Below are 9,540 nucleotides of genomic sequence, written 5' to 3' on the forward strand. Positions count from 1 at the left end.
AAGTATGGACTGAAACTCAACAAGAGTAAATGTGAGTTTGGTGTTCAAGAGATCCTCTTCCTGGGAGACAAGCTGTCTGCACGTGGTGTCGAGCCAGATAAAGACAAAATACATGCAATACAGAACATGCCAAGGCCCACAGACAAGACAGAGGTGCTACGCATCATGGGGATGGTGAATTTCATAGGTAAATTCATTCCCAATCTGACAGCAAAGACATCATGCATACGAGAGCTTCTGCACAGGGACTGTGAGTTTAAATGGACAGTGAATGAAAAACCCCACTCAGAGAGACTATTCCTTTTATTCTAAGGTTCACGACTCGTATTCAAGGATAGATCTATTTCTTATATCCAGAACACTGTGCATGAAAACTGTGGAATGTATTTATTTAGCTTCAACCTTATCAGATCACTGTCCTCTTAAGATAAGTATTGAAAATACCTCCAGTCCTCTTGCTCCCTTTAGATGGAGGTTAAAACCCCATCTTTTGAGTGATCAGTCTTTTAATGAGTACATTAGTAATGAAATCAAAGCTTTTCTGGAAAGCAATAGAGATTCAGCCTCACATAGCGCAATATGGGAAGCTATGCTAGCATACATCAGAGGCATGATTATCTCTTACACTGCTCAAAAAAGAAAAGAAAAACAAAGTAAACTCACTAGACTGGAACAAACCATCCATGAGCTAGAAAAAGAACACGCACAGACTAAAAACCCTGAAACAACACATCTATTGACACAAAAGAGAATAGAATATTGTAATTTGTGTACTCAAAAGGCAGAAGCAGACATGGCAAGAACCAGATTTCACTACTATGAAAAAGGAGAGAAAACTGGTAAATTACTCAGCTGGCAAATTAAAAAGGAGGAAAACGCAAGAATCATACATAACATTAAAAATAAAGAGGGTGTAAGTATTTCAGATCCCACTGGTATAAATAAATGTTTTGAAGAATACTATCATGACTTGTATAAATCACAGGGTGACATGGACCCCCTCCTGTGTAGGAGATTTTTCGATAACTGCTCGGTCCCTAAACTAAGTGAGGAAAACAGACACCAATTGGATGTAGAAATTACTAAGGAGGAAGTTATACATGCTGTAAATAAGCTACAAATAGGGAAGGCACCAGGGCCAGACGGGTTCCCTGCAGAATTTTTTAAAAACTTTCTGCCCATATTGGTGGAGCCACTTACAAATATGCTCAAGGAATCACTTGAAACTGGCATGTTACCCTACTCTATGGAGGTGGCCACAATAAATGTGTTTTTAAAACCAGACAAGGATGAACAACTTTGTAGCTCCTACAGACCCCTCTCTATGCTTAATGTCTCATTCAAGATTCTATCCAAATTACTAGCATTAAGGCTAGAGTCGGTCATCATTAATTTAATTCATGTTGATCAGACTGGCTTTATTAAAGGCAGACAGGGCTCTGACAATCTCCGAAAACTATTTCACCTCATCCATGATTCCTCCAACAACTCTGAGAATAGACTGGTGTTCTCCATGGATGCGGAGAAGGCATTCGACAGGGTTGAATGGCCGTTCTTATTCCAAACTATGACTGAAATGAATTTTGGTACCAAATTTATAAATATTGTTAAAACATTATATAGAGCCCCCAGAGCACAAATTGCCACAAATGGTGTGCTGTCGAGACCATTCGACCTCAAGAGGGGCACAAGGCAGGGATGCCCACTATCCCCTTTACTGTTCGCTTTGGCAATCGAACCGCTCGCGGTGGCCATCCGTTCAAACTCAAATATCAGTGGGATTCGAATAGGAAATACAGAATACAAGCTATCACTTTATGCTGACGACTTATTAATTTACATATCCAAACCTGATAAATCTGTGCCACAAATGTGTGAAGTATTGAATGTGTACAGTAAATTGTCTGGGTATAGGTTGAACTTTGGGAAGAGTGATGTCATGCCTTTAGGACCCTGTACTCTTACAAATCTCCCTGACTCAGTCACAAGATTTAAATGGAAACCAGAGGGATTTAAATACCTTGGTGTACATATAAGTAAAGACCTTAGTAATATACATAAATTGAACTTTCATCCACTCATGGCAAAACTTAAGGCCGACTTGATTAAATGGAAAGACCTACCACTATCCGTAATCGGAAGGGTTAACATCATCAAAATGAATGTACTACCAAAATTTTTGTATCTTTATCAATCCATCCCCCTGGAATGCCCTTCTAAATTATTTACTGAGATCAACCAGGTAATCACAAAATTCCTATGGTCTCATAAACATGTACGAATTAAATCGTCAAGCCTGCAAGCCCCATTACATAAAGGAGGACTCACTCTACCAGACTTTAAACTATACTACTTAACTTCCCAATTAAGAGCTGTATGGTACTGGTCTCATGAAAGAACACATACAACGTCGTGGATGGACATAGAAAGGTACCTGTTAAAGAACATCCCCCTGAGTGCTCTCCCTTTTATTGCAACACAGGGCAAAGATTTCACATCAAACCCAATAATCAGACATACTATTTTGTGTTGGCAGAAATGCCACAACCTCATGGGTATTGAAAATATGATTTCTGTTAGAAGTCCCTTGTGGATCAGCCTTTCTCCACATGAGTTTATGTTCGACCAGATATCCTGCATTTGGCGAGACCGTGGCATTCAAGTGCTGGGTGACATTTGTAAAGACGGCCTAGTTGGTGAATATTCAGAAATTTGTAAACGCTACAATTTACCCTCCTCACACCTTTTTAAATTTTTACAGATAAGAAACTGGATTAAAGTTACATGTGCTGAATTCCCTAGAATTGGTGACACTCCCTTGGGTAAATTAATACAACTATCTGACTCACCAACTGGGTTGATCTCAAAACTTTATAAAACGATTAATGAATATGTGGATTATAATCATTTGAATCTCAAACAGAAATGGGAAAATGACTTGAATACCAGTTATAGTAATCAAGAATGGGAAACTATCCTTAGAAACTCTCAAACTTTTTTAACTTCAACTAAGCATAGAATGATTCAATTTAACATTTTGCACCGCACATATTATACCCCCGATAGACTACACCACATGTATCAATCTGTAACTTCATGTTGCCCAAGATGTACTGCCAGGGACGGCAACCTGGTTCATATGTTGTGGGAATGTGTGAGCCTTCAACCGTTCTGGCAGGGCATCTTTGGCATCTTGTCTAGGATACTCAAAAAAACAGTTACTGCAGATCCCCTAGTGCTCATTCTAGGGGACTTGGCCAGACTTCCTGGTTTTACTCTGCATCAGAAAAGGCTTATTCTGCTCTCCACGACAGCCGCTAAAAAATGTATTTTAACAAATTGGAAGTCAACAACTCCACCATCTCTAAAACAATGGTGGAATGAAATTTTATCATATTGCACACCCGAGAAAATCATGTACAGTGTGAGGGGTAAACCAGAAATATTCCTCAATATATGGGGGCCTCTGATGAAAATAATCCCCCAAATCGAAGCTTCCATTGATTGAATGTAATCATGTAAAATTATGTATAATCATGTATAATTATGGCACATGTCTCAAATTGCTCTTTATCGTATGTATTTTTCATATCCTGCGCGGTCTGGCGGGGGGTGGGTAGGGTATGGGAATGTGTTTGTGTGGACTGTCTGTCTTTAAATGTTTTGTAAATGTTATAATTGCAAATAAAAACAAGTAAAAAAAAAAAAAAAAAAAAAAGCTTCTTTCTACAAATGACTTTTTTTTTTAAGGAATCTCCTCTTGGCAACTTTTAAATTTTTCCATAATTTATCTAATTCACCATTCCAAAAAGGTTTGTTTTTCTACATTTTTCTTCTTCTCACCAGTATTCCCCGTGCAAGGGTTTTTCACACATTTATCCATCTCTTCATACAACAAATCACAAAATTGTCCATATAATCTGTCTATATTATCCTGGGTTTTCTGACAAAATAAAAGGTCATCTATTAGCTGTTTCAAAGCCAGACAACACAGATCAGAGGACAAAAATGTTGAAGGAAAATTCCTGGGTCTTTTACATAGAGCCACCTCCAGATGAGGGGTAGACTTGTCAAAATCATAGCTGAAATTAGCCAAAAATTTTAAATAAAGCAGAGAGTGATCTGGTAATCTACATTTATCACCCAACAGACCCATACAGTCAGGCCCCACATTTTCAGCAAGTTCATGAGAAGGCAACACCTCAAAATCGACACATGTATTAAAACAGTCATGAGTTGTTATAATATAGTCCACAACTGCCTTCCCCTTCGTTGAAACAGAGGTGAAATTGTCCTTTGCAGGAGACAGTCTGCCATTTAAGACACAACATTTAGAGTATTTCAGAAACTCAAGCAAACTTTCCCCATGATTATTAAACCCCATATCTAATACTGTCCTTGGTACAATGCCATCTATGTCTGTGATACAGTCCTCCTTATCAGAAATACGACCATTCAAATCACCACACACATAAACCGCATCATAGTTTATAGAGTACAGCTGCGCCAACAGGTGACTGAAAAAACCCACAGAGTCCCTCCCTCTCGTCGATCCCTCTGGAGCAGGGACGGACTGGCCATTGGGCAATGTGGGCAAATGCCACTGCGGCCGCCTGGCGATGCGGCCGCAGGCGGCTCCACCAAATAGATAAAGTGGAGCGGAAGGGTTGCATCAATAGGCGGCCGCGGCCGCAAAAAATGAATGAATGAATAGGCTAAATAAATAAAGCGGAGCGGCTGCGTTAATAGGCGGCCGCAAATTATGTCATGGACTAACACAAAACTAACTCTTAATATGTTTCAACATTAAAACTTATTCTACGGGGCGGAGAGGGGGGGTTACTGTAGGTTGTCTCACTCTAAATCACGCACGCACGCACACACTGCTCTCAAGCAGGGACGTGCGTTCAGGGGACTCGAGTTCACCTCCGGCCAGGCAGCGGCCGTAGAAGCCACTGGCCGTCTCGTTGTATTTCAGAAAGGCACAGAGCTGCTCTGTCTCTCCTGCCCGTACGGTGTGTATGCGCAGTATGTTCCCCCAGACTTGTACGCTAAGGGAGGCTGCGTTGCCTCATTGCGTAACTCCAAGTGTGAGCGTCACGTACGTTCACGTTGCCTTCGTGAATTGTAAACAAACAGACGCCCCCTCGGATTTTGCGTCCAGCAGTTTAGCGGGTATTTCAACTGCAGTGATGGATAACTGTACCGCTACCATGATAACTGCATTTGAGGAATAAACAGCAGCTTTTACCTGACGGAAACCAACGCCTGAGCTACGGTAGCTAACAGTTAACTTAGCAGGTTTTACCTATTTTCTCTCTCTCTCCCCCTCTCTTTCTTACACGCACACGCACACGCACACGCACACACACACACACACACACACACACACACACTCTCTCTCTCTCTCTCTCACCCACACACACACACACACACACACGAGTTGCCTGTCATATCTGTTGTATGCCTTGTAATAATAGCTTGTTGAGTAGGCTACAGTTAACATTATTGTTGCTTCGGTTTGAGTGTGGATGAATTGTTTGTTGTGTAATGTGGTGGTCTAATATCGTGATCCTGTTGTTGATGAGTTGGATTTTAATAACAGCTGATCTGTGTAGGCTAGATGGCGTGGGTTGTGATGAGAAGGTGTTGCACACATTTTAAGACTTATCTGTGCAAACCATTGTGCAAACCCCCCCCCATGACCTGAGAAGGCAATGTGGCCTCTCTCTGTCAAAATTGCCAGGGCCTCTTTTTGGTGCCAGTCCGCCACTGCTCTGGAGGCAAATAACATGAAAAAATAACAAAAACATACTCTGTGAAACGATGAACAAAACGCAATCCAATCATGCCATCAATGGTTTTGTCCACAATGTCCACTTTATAGTCTTCAAAAACAGTGTTTTTAACAAAGATCCCAACTCCCCCAGAAGCTCTCGGGGCTCTAATATGAGTGTTCCTATTATGGCCAAACCAGGTATAGCCCTCTAGACAAATAACGGGGCATGATAAGTGTGTTTCATTAAGGGAGATAAAGTCGGGGTTTTTTGATTTCAGTATCAGGGTTCTCAAATCACAATTAGCTGCTGTCCATCCGTTAATATTCCAGTGGACAAGAGAAAAAGCCCTACTTACAGACTGGGACGGGGTTCCTCATTTATTCTTTGAGTGATCAACAGGTGAACGTTTCACCAACCTGCCGTTACCGGTTATGTAGAAATCCTTCCCCACTGTCGGTAACTCACGGAGCAGAGTGCGGAAATTCAGCTCAATGAGACGATCCGCGTGTGACTTTGCTGATCTTATGGAGATCCTTTCAAAGCTCCGGTTCTCCCGCAGTAGATGTTTCAACCGCAGCACCGCAACCTTCTCCTCCACTGTGCGGAGCTCCACCTTGATGATCCCGGGTCTCGGACCACGCTGCCTCAAACGCTCCACTGCAACCAGCTCCGGCATCGGGTCACACCGCAGGCCCGTGGCGAGCAGCTCTCTTACTTTCTCCGTCGCTTCCTCATTGTTATCAGCTGACAATCCCGTAATGATAATGGAGACGTCAGGATCAAACGTGGGCTTCTTAGATGTTTTGTCTTTCTCAATCTTTTGTTCAATCGCATCCATTCTTGCGCTCAGTATTCCCACTTCCACGTCCAGACTTTCTCTAATATCCTTTGTAATTTTCTCCATCTGTTTTTTCATTGATTCCATGTTGTCATCCGCCAGCTTCCTCATTGTGTCACGCAAAGTGTCCACTTTTTTATTCAGCTGTGTTTCAAGCGCTGTTTGCATTGTAGCCATCCCCTCGTGAACAGCTTGGAACTCATCTTGTAAATTAATATCAGAGTTCTGTTTAGACCTAAGTGCCGTCGCCATAGTCTCAGATTTGGTTTACCGGTCTACGGCCAGCCCAGACTTTTCAACACGTTCTCAGCTACAAAAAGTCCTTAGTAGTAAATATTTACTTTTACCATTTGTGTTTTTCTGATGTCTTTTTAAGGGTTTTGTAGAGTTTTTGTCTGATTTCTGCTCGATGCTCTGTTAAGCGTGTTCTCCGGCGTCTGACGTCACCCACCTGCTGACTGCAAGTGCCACCTGCTGACTCATATATTATATGTTGCAGAGTTATGCTGAATGAGAAATGGTTGAAATAACTGACACAGCTAATGTGATAATTCATGTTAATGCATTTTACCTTAGAAAAGGGGGGATGTTATGATTAGATGTTATTACATGTTTGACCGCTAGGCGGCAGTACTGGTTAGTAGTCAGCTTACCGTACCATATAAGAGGTAGAGCAAGACTGCATGGAGCCACATGTATGTTGTTGAGAACGTGAGACATTAAACTAAGTTACTTGCTATCAACACGGCCTCATCCTTCAAACACGAACATGACAAGTCTCAGAAGAGAACAACAGTCAAACACCAGTACCTACATTAGTGTAACATTGACCATGTTTAAACATGAAGCCACAACAACACAGCAGCACTGACATGGAGATACAGGTTAACTGGTCATTGTGGTCATTTTTATAACCAGCTGTGTGACAACATAAAGACAGGACCACAGGAAAAACCTACCAGTAGTTAATTAAACCCTACACAATAAAGAGCCTTTAACATGTAACAGAGTTTATGATTTCTCCAGGTAATCTAAATAAAATGTAATGAACCTCTCAGAGTGCAGCAGCCCTCAGTCTCTCCCCAGCAGCCTGGATGTCTGCAGCAGCTAACTAGCTAAGTTTAACTCGGGCGCATGACGTCTGTCAGACTACCCATTTCTCCGACTCCGATCATACATTTCTTTATTTTTGCGTCATCAGTCCGACCTCCCACTTCTCCGACTTAAGTAGCCCTAACCCTTAACCTTACCCTAAACCTAACCTCAACACTGTAGAATGGGTAGTCGGAGAAATGAGCCGTCGGACTTGTGGGCAGTCGGACTGACGTATGCTCCCCGTTTAACTCACTGCAGTTTAAACAGCTAGCCTAACTTTACAGCAGCTTTTGTTTGGTAGATTAATGACTTACCGTGGGGCACTGGGCCGTAAAGTATACCCCCGCAGCCCCCGCGAGGCGGGGGGGCCCCGCATGCCGTGGGGGCCCCGCCCCCGCCCGTTAAGCCGAGTTTCCACCGAATCAACGGTCTGTTTTTTTTTTTTTTTTTTTTTTTTTTTTTACACTGCAACATTTGTTTCACGTCATGATGTATTTTGGCCATTCAAGCTTCCACAGTCCATAGTTTGTTGTTGTTGTTTGATATTTCAAGAGACTTTTGGTTAACTAACCATGGATAGCTCCTAGCCCCCCGTCATCGCGGCCATCGCCTCGCCCCCCCCCCCGCCCGTCATCACTGCCGTCATCCGCGGTGAACGGCCGCGGGGGGGCCCCGCACGGTTACGTTACGGCGCTGGTGGGGCAGCTCAGCTGTTACCCTACCTGCCACCGGGTCTCCGTCCTCCGCCTCACCGGGAGCTCCGGTGTCGGTGCCGGTGGAGCCGTTGAACAGGTGAGTGTCCGGTAGTCGTGGTTACCTGCTGAACATCCGGTAATGGCCGCCGTCACTTTACCCTCCTCCTCCTCCTCCTCTCTGACTCCAGCATCGTTAACTGACGTCGTTGTTCTAACGGCTGATTAACGATCCAGTTTAACGGCTGTTTAACGGTCTCTATGGATGTTTTTTCTGTGCATCATCCTCGCGCGGGCAGACGACGTTCCCGCTGTTTTTTTTTTCGTTTTGTTTTTTAACCCCACCCCTCCTCTCTTTTTTTCCCCCACAAGCCTACACACAATTAGGCTACAGGTAGAAAATATAGGTAAATAGTTCATCAGAATAATATATAGGCTAATAGAAATAAACATAAAAACATTGTAAAAAAAATAGGGAAAAAAATATTTTAATTCTTAATAGTAGTAAACTGTAGGTAGTAGTAGTAGCCTAGTAGTAGCTACAACTTGTGGGGTGAAAGTGAAATAAATGATGAAATACGTTTAAATAGAGAACATCAACAGCAGAGAAAACAAAACTAAAACACCAGAGCAGAAGACGAACAATAATAAAAAAAAAAAGATTACACAGCACAAAGTAAATTAAGATATAATCATATTATTTATTTTCATGACATGTAATTTATGACAACATTCCTATGAACCAGTACTAGATTCATGTGTCTGACATTTATAATTACTGTATTATAATTTCAGTATATTCATATAGCTATATATCAGAGTTTTATTAGACTTTGACTGTTAGAGATGTTTTCATTTCAAAACATCGGTTGTAAAAGTTTTTATTTCATGTCAAGTTTTGTTTCTTAAAGACACATTTTCACTGTGACACTAAAATAACTAAAATAAAACTACACATCATATTAGCAACATGGTGATCTATTTAATCAAACACAAAATCTGACTGTTTACAACTGATTTTCTGGACACTTCAGATAAAGAAAACCAGCTCTGGTTGAAGGTACTGGGTTAAAGGCTGCACGTAGCTTCAGCTGAGCTTCGTCATTGGCTGGAGAGAAAACACAGACTCTCTCGC

The 9,540-nt window shown here is 42.0% G+C and overlaps 1 long non-coding RNA gene across 1 annotated transcript in view; it reads right to left on the minus strand.

Moving 5' to 3' along the window:
• LOC146960052 (uncharacterized) overlaps positions 1–8,552 on the minus strand; it is a 77,671-nt gene extending 69,119 nt beyond the window's left edge. Inside the window, exon 1 of the long non-coding RNA XR_015035533.1 lies at positions 8,436–8,552. This is a non-coding gene — a long non-coding RNA (uncharacterized LOC146960052). The remainder of the gene's footprint in view (positions 1–8,435) is intronic.
• Between the last annotated feature and the right edge of the window lie 988 nt (positions 8,553–9,540).

Source organism: Trachurus japonicus, unplaced genomic scaffold, assembly GCF_045865225.1.
Source record: "Trachurus japonicus isolate A0001 unplaced genomic scaffold, Traja_1.0 AP030749.1".
Taxonomy (NCBI): domain Eukaryota; kingdom Metazoa; phylum Chordata; class Actinopteri; order Carangiformes; family Carangidae; genus Trachurus; species Trachurus japonicus.